Genomic DNA, 14,639 nt, shown 5'->3' with positions numbered 1-14,639 from the left:
TGCCCCTATGTACAAGAATATAACTACTATAATACTGCTCCTATGTACAAGAATATAGCTACTATAATACTGCTCCTATGTACAAGAATATAACTACTATAATACTGCTCCTATGTACAAGAATATAACTACTATAATACTGCCCCCTATGTACAAGAATATAACTACTATAATACTGCCCCCTATGTACAAGAATATAACTACTATAATACTGCCCCTATGTACAAGAATATAACTACTATAATACTGCTCCTATGTACAAGAATATAACTACTATAATACTGCCCCCTATGTACAAGAATATAACTGCTATAATACTGCCCCCTATGTACAAGAATATAACTACTATAATACTGCTCCTATGTACAAGAATATAACTACTATAATACTGCTCCTATGTACAAGAATATAACTACTATAATACTGCCCCCTATGTACAAGAATATAACTGCTATAATACTGCCCCTTATGTACAAGAATATAGCTACTATAATACTGCTCCTATGTACAAGAATATAACTACTATAATACTGCTCCTATGTACAAGAATATAATTACTATAATACTGCCCCCTATGTACAAGAATATAACTACTATAATACTGCTCCTATGTGCAAGAATATAACTAATATAATACTGCCCCCTATGTACAAGAATATATCTACTATAATACTGCTCCCTATGTACAGGAATATAACTACTATAATACTGCCCCCTATGTACAAGAATATAACTACTATAATACTGCCCCCTATGTACAAGAATATAACTACTATAATACTGTCCTATGTACAAGAATATAACTACTATAATACTGCTCCTATGTACAAGAATATAGCAACTATAATACTGCCCCTATGTACAAGAATATAACTACTATAATACTGTTCCCATGTACAAGAATATAACTACTATAATACTGCTCCTATGTGCAAGAATATAACGACTATAATACTGCCCCCTATGTACAAGAATATATCTACTATAATACTGCTCCCTATGTACAGGAATATAACTACTATAATACTGCCCCCTATGTACAAGTATATAACTACTATAATACTGCTCCTATGTACAAGAATATAACTGCTATAATACTGCCCCTATGTACAAGAATATAACTACTATAATACTGCTCCTATATACAAGAATATAACTACTATAATACTGCCCCCTATGTACAAGAATATAACTACTATAATACTGCTCCTATGTACAAGAATATAACTACTATAATACTGCCCCTATGTACAAGAATATAACTACTATAATACTGCTCCTATGTACAAGAATATAACTACTATAATACTGCTCCCTATGTACAAGAATATAACTACTATAATACTGCTCCTATGTACAAGAATATAACTACTATAATACTGCTCCTATGTACAAGAATATAACTACTATAATACTGCCCCCTATGTACAAGAATATAACTACTATAATACTGCCCCCTATGTACAAGAATATAGCTACTATAATACTGCTCCTATGTACAAGAATATAACTACTATAATACTGCTCCTATGTACAAGAATATAACTACTATAATACTGCTCCTTATGTACAAGAATATAACTACTATAATACTGCCCCCTATGTACAAGAATATAACTACTATAATACTGCTCCTATGTACAAGAATATAACTACTATAATACTGCCCCTATGTACAAGAATATAACTACTATAATACTGCCCCTTTATACAAGAATATAACTACTATAATACTGCTCCCTATGTACAAGAATATAACTACTATAATACTGCCCCTTTATACAAGAATATAACTACTATAATACTGCTCCTTATGTACAAGAATATAACTACTATAATACTGCCCCTATGTACAAGAATATAACTACTATAATACTGCCCCCTATGTACAAGAATATAACTACTATAATACTGCCCCTATGTACAAGAATATAACTACTATAATGCTGCCCCTATGTACAAGAATATAACTACCATAATACTGCCCCCTATGTATATGAATATAACTACTTTAATACTGCCCCTATGTACAAGAATATAACTACTATAATACTGCCCTTCTGTACAGTAATATAACTACTATAATACTGCCCCCTATGTACAAGAATATAACTACTATAATACTGCTCCTATGTACAAGAATATAACTACTATAATACTGCTCCCTATGTACAGGTATATAACGACTATAATACTGCTCCCTATGTACAAGAATATAACTACTATAATACTGCTCCCTATGTACAAGAATATAACTACTATAATACTGCCCCCTATGTACAAGAATATAACTACCATAATACTGCCCCCTATGTATATGAATATAAATACTTTAATACTGCCCCCTATGTACAAGAATATAACTACTATAATACTGCCCTCCTGTACAGGAATATAACTACTATAATACTGCCCCCTATGTACAAGAATATAACTAATATAATACTGCCCCCTATGTACAGGAATATAACTACTATAATACTGCCCCTATGTACAAGAATATAACTACTATAATACTGCTCCTATGTACAAGAATATAGCTACTATAATACTGCTCCTATGTACAAGAATATAACTACTATAATACTGCTCCTATGTACAAGAATATAACTACTATAATACTGCTCCTATGTACAAGAATATAACTACTATAATACTGCCCCCTATGTACAAGAATATAACTACTATAATACTGCCCCCTATGTACAAGAATATAACTACTATAATACTGCCCCTATGTACAAGAATATAACTACTATAATACTGTTCCTATGTACAAGAATATAACTACTATAATACTGCCCCCTATGTACAAGAATATAACTGCTATAATACTGCCCCCTATGTACAAGAATATAACTACTATAATACTGCTCCTATGTACAAGAATATAACTACTATAATACTGCCCCCTATGTACAAGAATATAACTGCTATAATACTGCCCCCTATGTACAAGAATATAACTACTATAATACTGCTCCTATGTACAAGAATATAACTACTATAATACTGCTCCTATGTACAAGAATATAACTACTATAATACTGCCCCCTATGTACAAGAATATAACTGCTATAATACTGCCCCTTATGTACAAGAATATAGCTACTATAATACTGCTCCTATGTACAAGAATATAACTACTATAATACTGCTCCTATGTACAAGAATATAACTACTATAATACTGCCCCCTATGTACAAGAATATAACTACTATAATACTGCTCCTATGTGCAAGAATATAACTAATATAATACTGCCCCCTATGTACAAGAATATATCTACTATAATACTGCTCCCTATGTACAGGAATATAACTACTATAATACTGCCCCCTATGTACAAGAATATAACTACTATAATACTGCCCCCTATGTACAAGAATATAACTACTATAATACTGCTCCCTATGTACAAGAATATAACTACTATAATACTGCCCCCTATGTACAACAATATAACTACCATAATACTGCCCCCTATGTATATGAATATAACTACTTTAATACTGCCCCCTATGTACAAGAATATAACTACTATAATACTGCCCTTCTGTACAGGAATATAACTACTATCATACTGCCCCCTATGTACAAGAATATAACTAATATAATACTGCCCCCTATTTACAGGAATATAACTACTATAATACTGCCCCTATGTACAAGAATATAACTACTATAATACTGCTCCTATGTACAAGAATATAGCTACTATAATACTGCCCCTATGTACAAGAATATAACTACTATAATACTGTTCCCATGTACAAGAATATAACTACTATAATACTGCTCCTATGTGCAAGAATATAACTACTATAATACTGCCCCCTATGTACAGGAATATATCTACTATAATACTGCTCCCTATGTACAGGAATATAACTACTATAATACTGCCCCCTATGTACAAGAATATAACTACTATAATACTGCTCCTATGTACAAGAATATAACTACTATAATACTGCCCCTATGTACAAGAATATAACTACTATAATACTGCTCCTATATACAAGAATATAACTACTATAATACTGCTCCCTATGTACAAGAATATAACTACTATAATACTGCCCCCTATGTACAAGAATATAACTACTATAATACTGCACCCTATGTACAAGAATATAACTACTATAACACTGCTCCTATGTACAAGAATTTAACTGCTATAATACTGCTCCCTATGTACAAGAATATAAATACTATAATACTGCTCCTATGTACAAGAATATAACTACTATAATACTGCCCCCTATGTACAAGAATATAACTACTATAATACTGCTCCTATGTACAAGAATATAACTACTATAATACTGCCCCTATGTACAAGAATATAACTGCTATAATATTGCCCCCTATGTACAAGAATAGAACTACTATAATACTGCTCCCTATGTACAAGAATAGAACTACTATAATACTGCTCCTATGTACAAGAATATAACTACTATAATACTGCTCCTATGTACAAGAATATAACTACTATAATACTGCCCCCCATGTACAACAATATAACTACCATAATACTGCCCCCTATGTATATGAATATAACTACTTTAATATTGCCCCCTATGTACAAGAATATAACTACTATAATACTGCCCTACTGTACAGGAATATAACTACTATAATACTGCCCCCTATGTACAAGAATATAACTAATATAATACTGCCCCCTATGTACAGGAATATAACTACTATAATACTGCCCCTATGTACAAGAATATAACTACTATAATACTGCTCCTATGTACAAGAATATAGCTACTATAATACTGCTCCTATGTACAAGAATATAACTACTATAATACTGCTCCTATGTACAAGAATATAACTACTATAATACTGCCCCTATGTACAAGAATATAACTACTATAATACTGCCCTCTATGTACAAGAATATAACTACTATAATACTGCCCCTATGTACAAGAATATAACTACTATAATACTGCTCCTATGTACAAGAATATAGCTACTATAATACTGCCCCTATGTACAAGAATATAACTACTATAATACTGTTCCCATGTACAAGAATATAACTACTATAATACTGCTCCTATGTGCAAGAATATAACGACTATAATACTGCCCCCTATGTACAAGAATATATCTACTATAATACTGCTCCCTATGTACAGGAATATAACTACTATAATACTGCCCCCTATGTACAAAAATATAACTACTATAATACTGCTCCTATGTACAAGAATATAACTACTATAATACTGCCCCTATGTACAAGAATATAACTACTATAATACTGCTCCTATATACAAGAATATAACTACTATAATACTGCCCCCTATGTACAAGAATATAACTACTATAATACTGCTCCTATGTACAAGAATATAACTACTATAATACTGCCCCTATGTACAAGAATATAACTACTATAATACTGCTCCTATGTACAAGAATATAACTACTATAATACTGCTCCCTATGTACAAGAATATAACTACTATAATACTGCTCTATGTACAAGAATATAACTACTATAATACTGCTCCTATGTACAAGAATATAACTACTATAATACTGCCCCCTATGTACAAGAATATAACTACTATAATACTGCCCCCTATGTACAAGAATATAGCTACTATAATACTGCTCCTATGTACAAGAATATAACTACTATAATACTGCTCCTATGTACAAGAATATAACTACTATAATACTGCTCCTATGTACAAGAATATAACTACTATAATACTGCTCCCTATGTACAAGAATATAACTACTATAATACTGCTCCTTATGTACAAGAATATAACTACTATAATACTGCTCCTTATGTACAAGAATATAACTACTATAATACTGCCCCCTATGTACAAGAATATAACTACTATAATACTGCTCCTATGTACAAGAATATAACTACTATAATACTGCCCCTATGTACAAGAATATAACTACTATAATACTGCCCCTATATACAAGAATATAACTACTATAATACTGCTCCCTATGTACAAGAATATAACTACTATAATACTGCCCCCTATGTACAAGAATATAACTACTATAATACTGCTCCTATGTACAAGAATATAACTACTATAATACTGCTCCTATGTACAAGAATATAACTACTATAATACTGCCCCCTATGTACAAGAATATAACTACTATAATACTGCCCCCTATGTACAAGAATATAGCTACTATAATACTGCTCCTATGTACAAGAATATAACTACTATAATACTGCTCCTATGTACAAGAATATAACTACTATAATACTGCTCCTATGTACAAGAATATAACTACTATAATACTGCTCCCTATGTACAAGAATATAACTACTATAATACTGCTCCTTATGTACAAGAATATAACTACTATAATACTGCCCCCTATGTACAAGAATATAACTACTATAATACTGCTCCTATGTACAAGAATATAACTACTATAATACTGCCCCTATGTACAAGAATATAACTACTATAATACTGCCCCTATATACAAGAATATAACTACTATAATACTGCCCCCTATGTACAAGAATATAACTACAATAATACTGCCCTATGTACAAGAATATAACTACTACAATACTGCTCCCTATGTACAAGAATATAACTACTATAATACTGCTCCTTATGTACAAGAATATAACTACTATAATACTGCCCCCTATGTACAAGAATATAACTACTATAATACTGCTCCTATGTACAAGAATATAACTACTATAATACTGCCCCTATGTACAAGAATATAACTACTATAATACTGCCCCTATATACAAGAATATAACTACTATAATACTGCTCCCTATGTACAAGAATATAACTACTATAATACTGCCCCCTATGTACAAGAATATAACTACTATAATACTGCCCCCTATGTACAAGAATATAACTACTATAATACTGCCCCTATGTACAAGAATATAACTACTATAATGCTGCCCCTATGTACAAGAATATAACTACCATAATACTGCCCCCTATGTATATGAATATAACTACTTTAATACTGCCCCCTATGTACAAGAATATAACTACCATAATACTGCCCCCTATGTATATGAATATAACTACTTTAATACTGCCCCCTATGTACAAGAATATAACTACTATAATACTGCCCTCCTGTACAGGAATATAACTACTATAATACTGCCCCCTATGTACAAGAAGATAACTAATATAATACTGCCCCCTATGTACAGGAATATAACTACTATAATACTGCCCCTATGTACAAGAATATAACTACTATAATACTGCTCCTATGTACAAGAATATAGCTACTATAATACTGCTCCTATGTACAAGAATATAACTACTATAATACTGCTCCTATGTACAAGAATATAACTACTATAATACTGCCCCCTATGTACAAGAATATAACTACTATAATACTGCCCCCTATGTACAAGAATATAACTACTATAATACTGCTCCTATGTACAAGAATATAACTACTATAATACTGCCCCCTATGTACAAGAATATAACTACTATAATACTGCTCCTATGTACAAGAATATAACTACTATAATACTGCTCCTATGTACCAGAATATAACTACTATAATACTGCCCCCTAAGTACAAGAATATAACTGCTATAATACTGCCCCTTATGTACAAGAATATAGCTACTATAATACTGCTCCTATGTACAAGAATATAACTACTATAATACTGCTCCTATGTACAAGAATATAACTACTATAATACTGCCCCCTATGTACAAGAATATAACTACTATAATACTGCTCCTATGTGCAAGAATATAACTAATATAATACTGCCCCCTATGTACAAGAATATATCTACTATAATACTGCTCCCTATGTACAGGAATATAACTACTATAATACTGCCCCCTATGTACAAGAATATAACTACTATAATACTGCCCCCTATGTACAAGAATATAACTACTATAATACTGTCCTATGTACAAGAATATAACTACTATAATACTGCTCCTATGTACAAGAATATAGCTACTATAATACTGCTCCTATGTACAAGAATATAACTACTATAATACTGCCCCCTATGTACAAGAATATAACTACTATAATACTGTCCTATGTACAAGAATATAACTACTATAATACTGCTCCTATGTACAAGAATATAGCTACTATAATACTGCTCCTATGTACAAGAATATAACTACTATAACACTGCTCCTATGTACAAGAATAGAACTACTATAATACTGCCCCCTATGTACAAGAATAGAACTACTATAACACTGCTCCTATGTACAAGAATATATCTACTATAATACTGCTCCCTATGTACAGGAATATAACTACTATAATACTGCCCCCTATGTACAAGAATATAACTACTATAATACTGCTCCTATGTACAAGAATATAACTACTATAATACTGCCCCTATGTACAAGAATATAACTACTATAATACTGCTCCTATATACAAGAATATAACTACTATAATACTGCTCCTATGTACAAGAATATAACTACTATAATACTGCCCCTATGTACAAGAATATAACTACTACAATACTGCTCCTATGTACAAGAATATAACTACTATAATACTGCTCCCTATGTACAAGAATATAACTACTATAATACTGCTCCTATGTACAAGAATATAACTACTATAATACTGCTCCTATATACAAGAATATAACTACTATAATACTGCTCTATGTACAAGAATATAACTACTATAATACTGCTCCCTATGTACAAGAATATAACTACTATAATACTGCTCCTATGTACAAGAATATAACTACTATAATACTGCTCCTATATACAAGAATATAACTACTATAATACTGCTCTATGTACAAGAATATAACTACTATAATACTGCCTCCTATATACAGGAATATAACTACTATAATACTGCTCCCTATGTACAAGAATATAACTACTATAATACTGCTCCTTATGTACAAGAATATAACTACTATAATACTGCTCCTTATGTACAAGAATATAACTACTATAATACTGCTCCCTATGTACAAGAATATAACTACTATAATACTGCCCCCTATGTACAAGAATATAACTACTATAATACTGCTCCTATGAACAAGAATATAACTACTATAATACTGCTCCTATGTACAAGAATATAACTACTATAATACTGCTCCTATGTACAAGAATATAACTACTATAATACTGCTCCTATGTACAAGAATATAACTACTATAATACTGCCCACTATGTACAAGAATATAGCTACTATAATACTGCTCCTATGTACAAGAATATAACTACTATAATACTGCCCCCTATGTACAAGAATATAACTCCTATAATACTGCTCCCTATGTACAATAATATAACTGCTATAATACTGCTCCTATGTACAAGAATATAACTACTATAATACTGCTCCTATGTACAAGAATATAACTACTATAATACTGCTCCTATGTACAAGAATATAACTACTATAATACTGCCCCCTATGTACAAGAATATAACTCCTATAATACTGCTCCCTATGTACAAGAAGATAACTCCTATAATACTGCTCCTATGTACAAGAATATAACTCCTATAATACTGCTCCTATGTACAAGAATATAACTACTATAATACTGCTCCTATGTACAAGAATATAACTACTATAATACTGCTCCTATGTACAAGAATATAACTACTATAATACTGCCCCCTATGTACAAGAATATAACTACCATAATACTGCCCCCTATGTATATGAATATAACTACTTTAATACTGCCCCCTATGTACAAGAATATAACTACTATAATACTGCCCTCCTGTACAGGAATATAACTACTATAATACTGCCCCCTATGTACAAGAATATAACTAATATAATACTGCCCCCTATGTACAGGAATATAACTACTATAATACTGCCCCTATGTACAAGAATATAACTACTATAATACTGCTCCTATGTACAAGAATATAACTACTATAATACTGCTCCTATGTACAAGAATATAACTACTATAATACTGCTCCTATGTACAAGAATATAACTACTATAATACTGCCCCCTATGTACAAGAATATAACTGCTATAATACTGCCCCCTATGTACAAGAATATAACTACTATAATACTGCTCCTATGTACAAGAATATAACTACTATAATACTGCTCCTATGTACAAGAATATAACTACTATAATACTGCCCCCTATGTACAAGAATATAACTGCTATAATACTGCCCCTTATGTACAAGAATATAGCTACTATAATACTGCTCCTATGTACAAGAATATAACTACTATAATACTGCTATGTACAAGAATATAACTACTATAATACTGCCCCCTATGTACAAGAATATAACTACTATAATACTGCTCCTATGTGCAAGAATATAACTAATATAATACTGCCCCCTATGTACAAGAATATATCTACTATAATACTGCTCCCTATGTACAGGAATATAACTACTATAATACTGCCCCCTATGTACAAGAATATAACTACTATAATACTGCCCCCTATGTACAAGAATATAACTACTATAATACTGTCCTATGTACAAGAATATAACTACTATAATACTGCTCCTATGTACAAGAATATAGCTACTATAATACTGCTCCTATGTACAAGAATATAACTACTATAATACTGCCCCCTATGTACAAGAATATAACTACTATAATACTGTCCTATGTACAAGAATATAACTACTATAATACTGCTCCTATGTACAAGAATATAGCTACTATAATACTGCCCCTATGTACAAGAATATAACTACTATAATACTGTTCCCATGTACAAGAATATAACTACTATAATACTGCTCCTATGTGCAAGAATATAACGACTATAATACTGCCCCCTATGTACAAGAATATATCTACTATAATACTGCTCCCTATGTCCAGGAATATAACTACTATAATACTGCCCCCTATGTACAAGAATATAACTACTATAATACTGCTCCTATGTACAAGAATATAACTACTATAATACTGCCCCTATGTACAAGAATATAACTACTATAATACTGCTCCTATATACAAGAATATAACTACTATAATACTGCCCCCTATGTACAAGAATATAACTACTATAATACTGCTCCTATGTACAAGAATATAACTACTGTAATACTGCCCCTATGTACAAGAATATAACTACTATAATACTGCTCCTATGTACAAGAATATAACTACTATAATACTGCTCCCTATGTACAAGAATATAACTACTATAATACTGCTCCTATGTACAAGAATATAACTACTATAATACTGCTCCTATGTACAAGAATATAACTACTATAATACTGCCCCCTATGTACAAGAATATAACTACTATAATACTGCCCCCTATGTACAAGAATATAGCTACTATAATACTGCTCCTATGTACAAGAATATAACTACTATAATACTGCTCCTATGTACAAGAATATAACTACTATAATACTGCTCCTTATGTACAAGAATATAACTACTATAATACTGCCCCCTATGTACAAGAATATAACTACTATAATACTGCTCCTATGTACAAGAATATAACTACTATAATACTGCCCCTATGTACAAGAATATAACTACTATAATACTGCCCCTATATACAAGAATATAACTACTATAATACTGCTCCCTATGTACAAGAATATAACTACTATAATACTGCCCCCTATGTACAAGAATATAACTACTATAATACTGCCCCCTATGTACAAGAATATAACTACTATAATACTGCCCCTATGTACAAGAATATAACTACTATAATGCTGCCCCTATGTACAAGAATATAACTACCATAATACTGCCCCCTATGTATATGAATATAACTACTTTAATACTGCCCCTATGTACAAGAATATAACTACTATAATACTGCCCTTCTGTACAGTAATATAACTACTATAATACTGCCCCCTATGTACAAGAATATAACTACTATAATACTGCTCCTATGTACAAGAATATAACTACTATAATACTGCTCCCTATGTACAGGAATATAACGACTATAATACTGCTCCCTATGTACAAGAATATAACTACTATAATACTGCTCCCTATGTACAAGAATATAACTACTATAATACTGCCCCCTATGTACAAGAATATAACTACCATAATACTGCCCCCTATGTATATGAATATAACTACTTTAATACTGCCCCCTATGTACAAGAATATAACTACTATAATACTGCCCTCCTGTACAGGAATATAACTACTATAATACTGCCCCCTATGTACAAGAATATAACTAATATAATACTGCCCCCTATGTACAGGAATATAACTACTATAATACTGCCCCTATGTACAAGAATATAACTACTATAATACTGCTCCTATGTACAAGAATATAGCTACTATAATACTGCTCCTATGTACAAGAATATAACTACTATAATACTGCTCCTATGTACAAGAATATAACTACTATAATACTGCTCCTATGTACAAGAATATAACTACTATAATACTGCCCCCTATGTACAAGAATATAACTACTATAATACTGCCCCCTATGTACAAGAATATAACTACTATAATACTGCCCCTATGTACAAGAATATAACTACTATAATACTGCTCCTATGTACAAGAATATAACTACTATAATACTGCCCCCTATGTACAAGAATATAACTGCTATAATACTGCCCCCTATGTACAAGAATATAACTACTATAATACTGCTCCTATGTACAAGAATATAACTACTATAATACTGCCCCCTATGTACAAGAATATAACTGCTATAATACTGCCCCCTATGTACAAGAATATAACTACTATAATACTGCTCCTATGTACAAGAATATAACTACTATAATACTGCTCCTATGTACAAGAATATAACTACTATAATACTGCCCCCTATGTACAAGAATATAACTGCTATAATACTGCCCCTTATGTACAAGAATATAGCTACTATAATACTGCTCCTATGTACAAGAATATAACTACTATAATACTGCTCCTATGTACAAGAATATAACTACTATAATACTGCCCCCTATGTACAAGAATATAACTACTATAATACTGCTCCTATGTGCAAGAATATAACTAATATAATACTGCCCCCTATGTACAAGAATATATCTACTATAATACTGCTCCCTATGTACAGGAATATAACTACTATAATACTGCCCCCTATGTACAAGAATATAACTACTATAATACTGCCCCCTATGTACAAGAATATAACTACTATAATACTGTCCTATGTACAAGAATATAACTACTATAATACTGCTCCTATGTACAAGAATATAGCTACTATAATACTGCTCCTATGTACAAGAATATAACTACTATAATACTGCCCCCTATGTACAAGAATATAACTACTATAATACTGTCCTATGTACAAGAATATAACTACTATAATACTGCTCCTATGTACAAGAATATAGCTACTATAATACTGCTCCTATGTACAAGAATATAACTACTATAATACTGTCCTATGTACAAGAATATAACTACTATAATACTGCTCCTATGTACAAGAATATAACTACTATAATACTGCTCCTATGTACAAGAATATAACTACTATAATACTGCTCCCTATGTACAAGAATATAACTACTATAATACTGCCCCTATGTACAAGAATATAACTACTATAATACTGCCCCTATGTACAAGAATATAACTACTATAACACTGCCCCTATGTACAAGAATATATCTACTATAACACTGCTCCTATGTACAAGAATAGAACTACTATAATACTGCCCCCTATGTACAAGAATAGAACTACTATAACACTGCTCCTATGTACAAGAATATATCTACTATAATACTGCTCCCTATGTACAAGAATATAACTACTATAATACTGCCCCCTATGTACAAGAATATAACTACTATAATACTGCTCCTATGTACAAGAATATAACTACTATAATACTGCCCCTATGTACAAGAATATAACTACTATAATACTGCTCCTATATACAAGAATATAACTACTATAATACTGCTCCTATGTACAAGAATATAACTACTATAATACTGCCCCTATGTACAAGAATATAACTACTACAATACTGCTCCTATGTACAAGAATATAACTACTATAATACTGCTCCCTATGTACAAGAATATAACTACTATAATACTGCTCCTATGTACAAGAATATAACTACTATAATACTGCTCCTATATACAAGAATATAACTACTATAATACTGCTCTATGTACAAGAATATAACTACTATAATACTGCCCCTATGTACAAGAATATAACTACTATAATACTGCCTCCTATATACAGGAATATAACTAGTATAATACTGCTCCCTATGTACAAGAATATAACTACTATAATACTGCTCCTTATGTACAAGAATATAACTACTATAATACTGCTCCTTATGTACAAGAATATAACTACTATAATACTGCTCCCTATGTACAAGAATATAACTACTATAATACTGCCCCCTATGTACAAGAATATAACTACTATAATACTGCTCCTATGAACAAGAATATAACTACTATAATACTGCTCCTATGTACAAGAATATAACTACTATAATACTGCTCCTATGTACAAGAATATAACTACTATAATACTGCCCCCTATGTACAAGAATATAACTACTATAATACTGCCCATATAT

The sequence above is a fragment of the Phyllobates terribilis genome, unplaced genomic scaffold (genome assembly GCF_046119375.1).
Source record: "Phyllobates terribilis strain yellow unplaced genomic scaffold, ASM4611937v1 Scaffold_4__5_contigs__length_816908805, whole genome shotgun sequence".
NCBI classification, from domain to species: Eukaryota; Metazoa; Chordata; class Amphibia; order Anura; family Dendrobatidae; genus Phyllobates; species Phyllobates terribilis.
The sequence above is the reverse complement of the archived record's forward strand: the minus strand, read 5'-3'. Positions refer to the sequence as shown.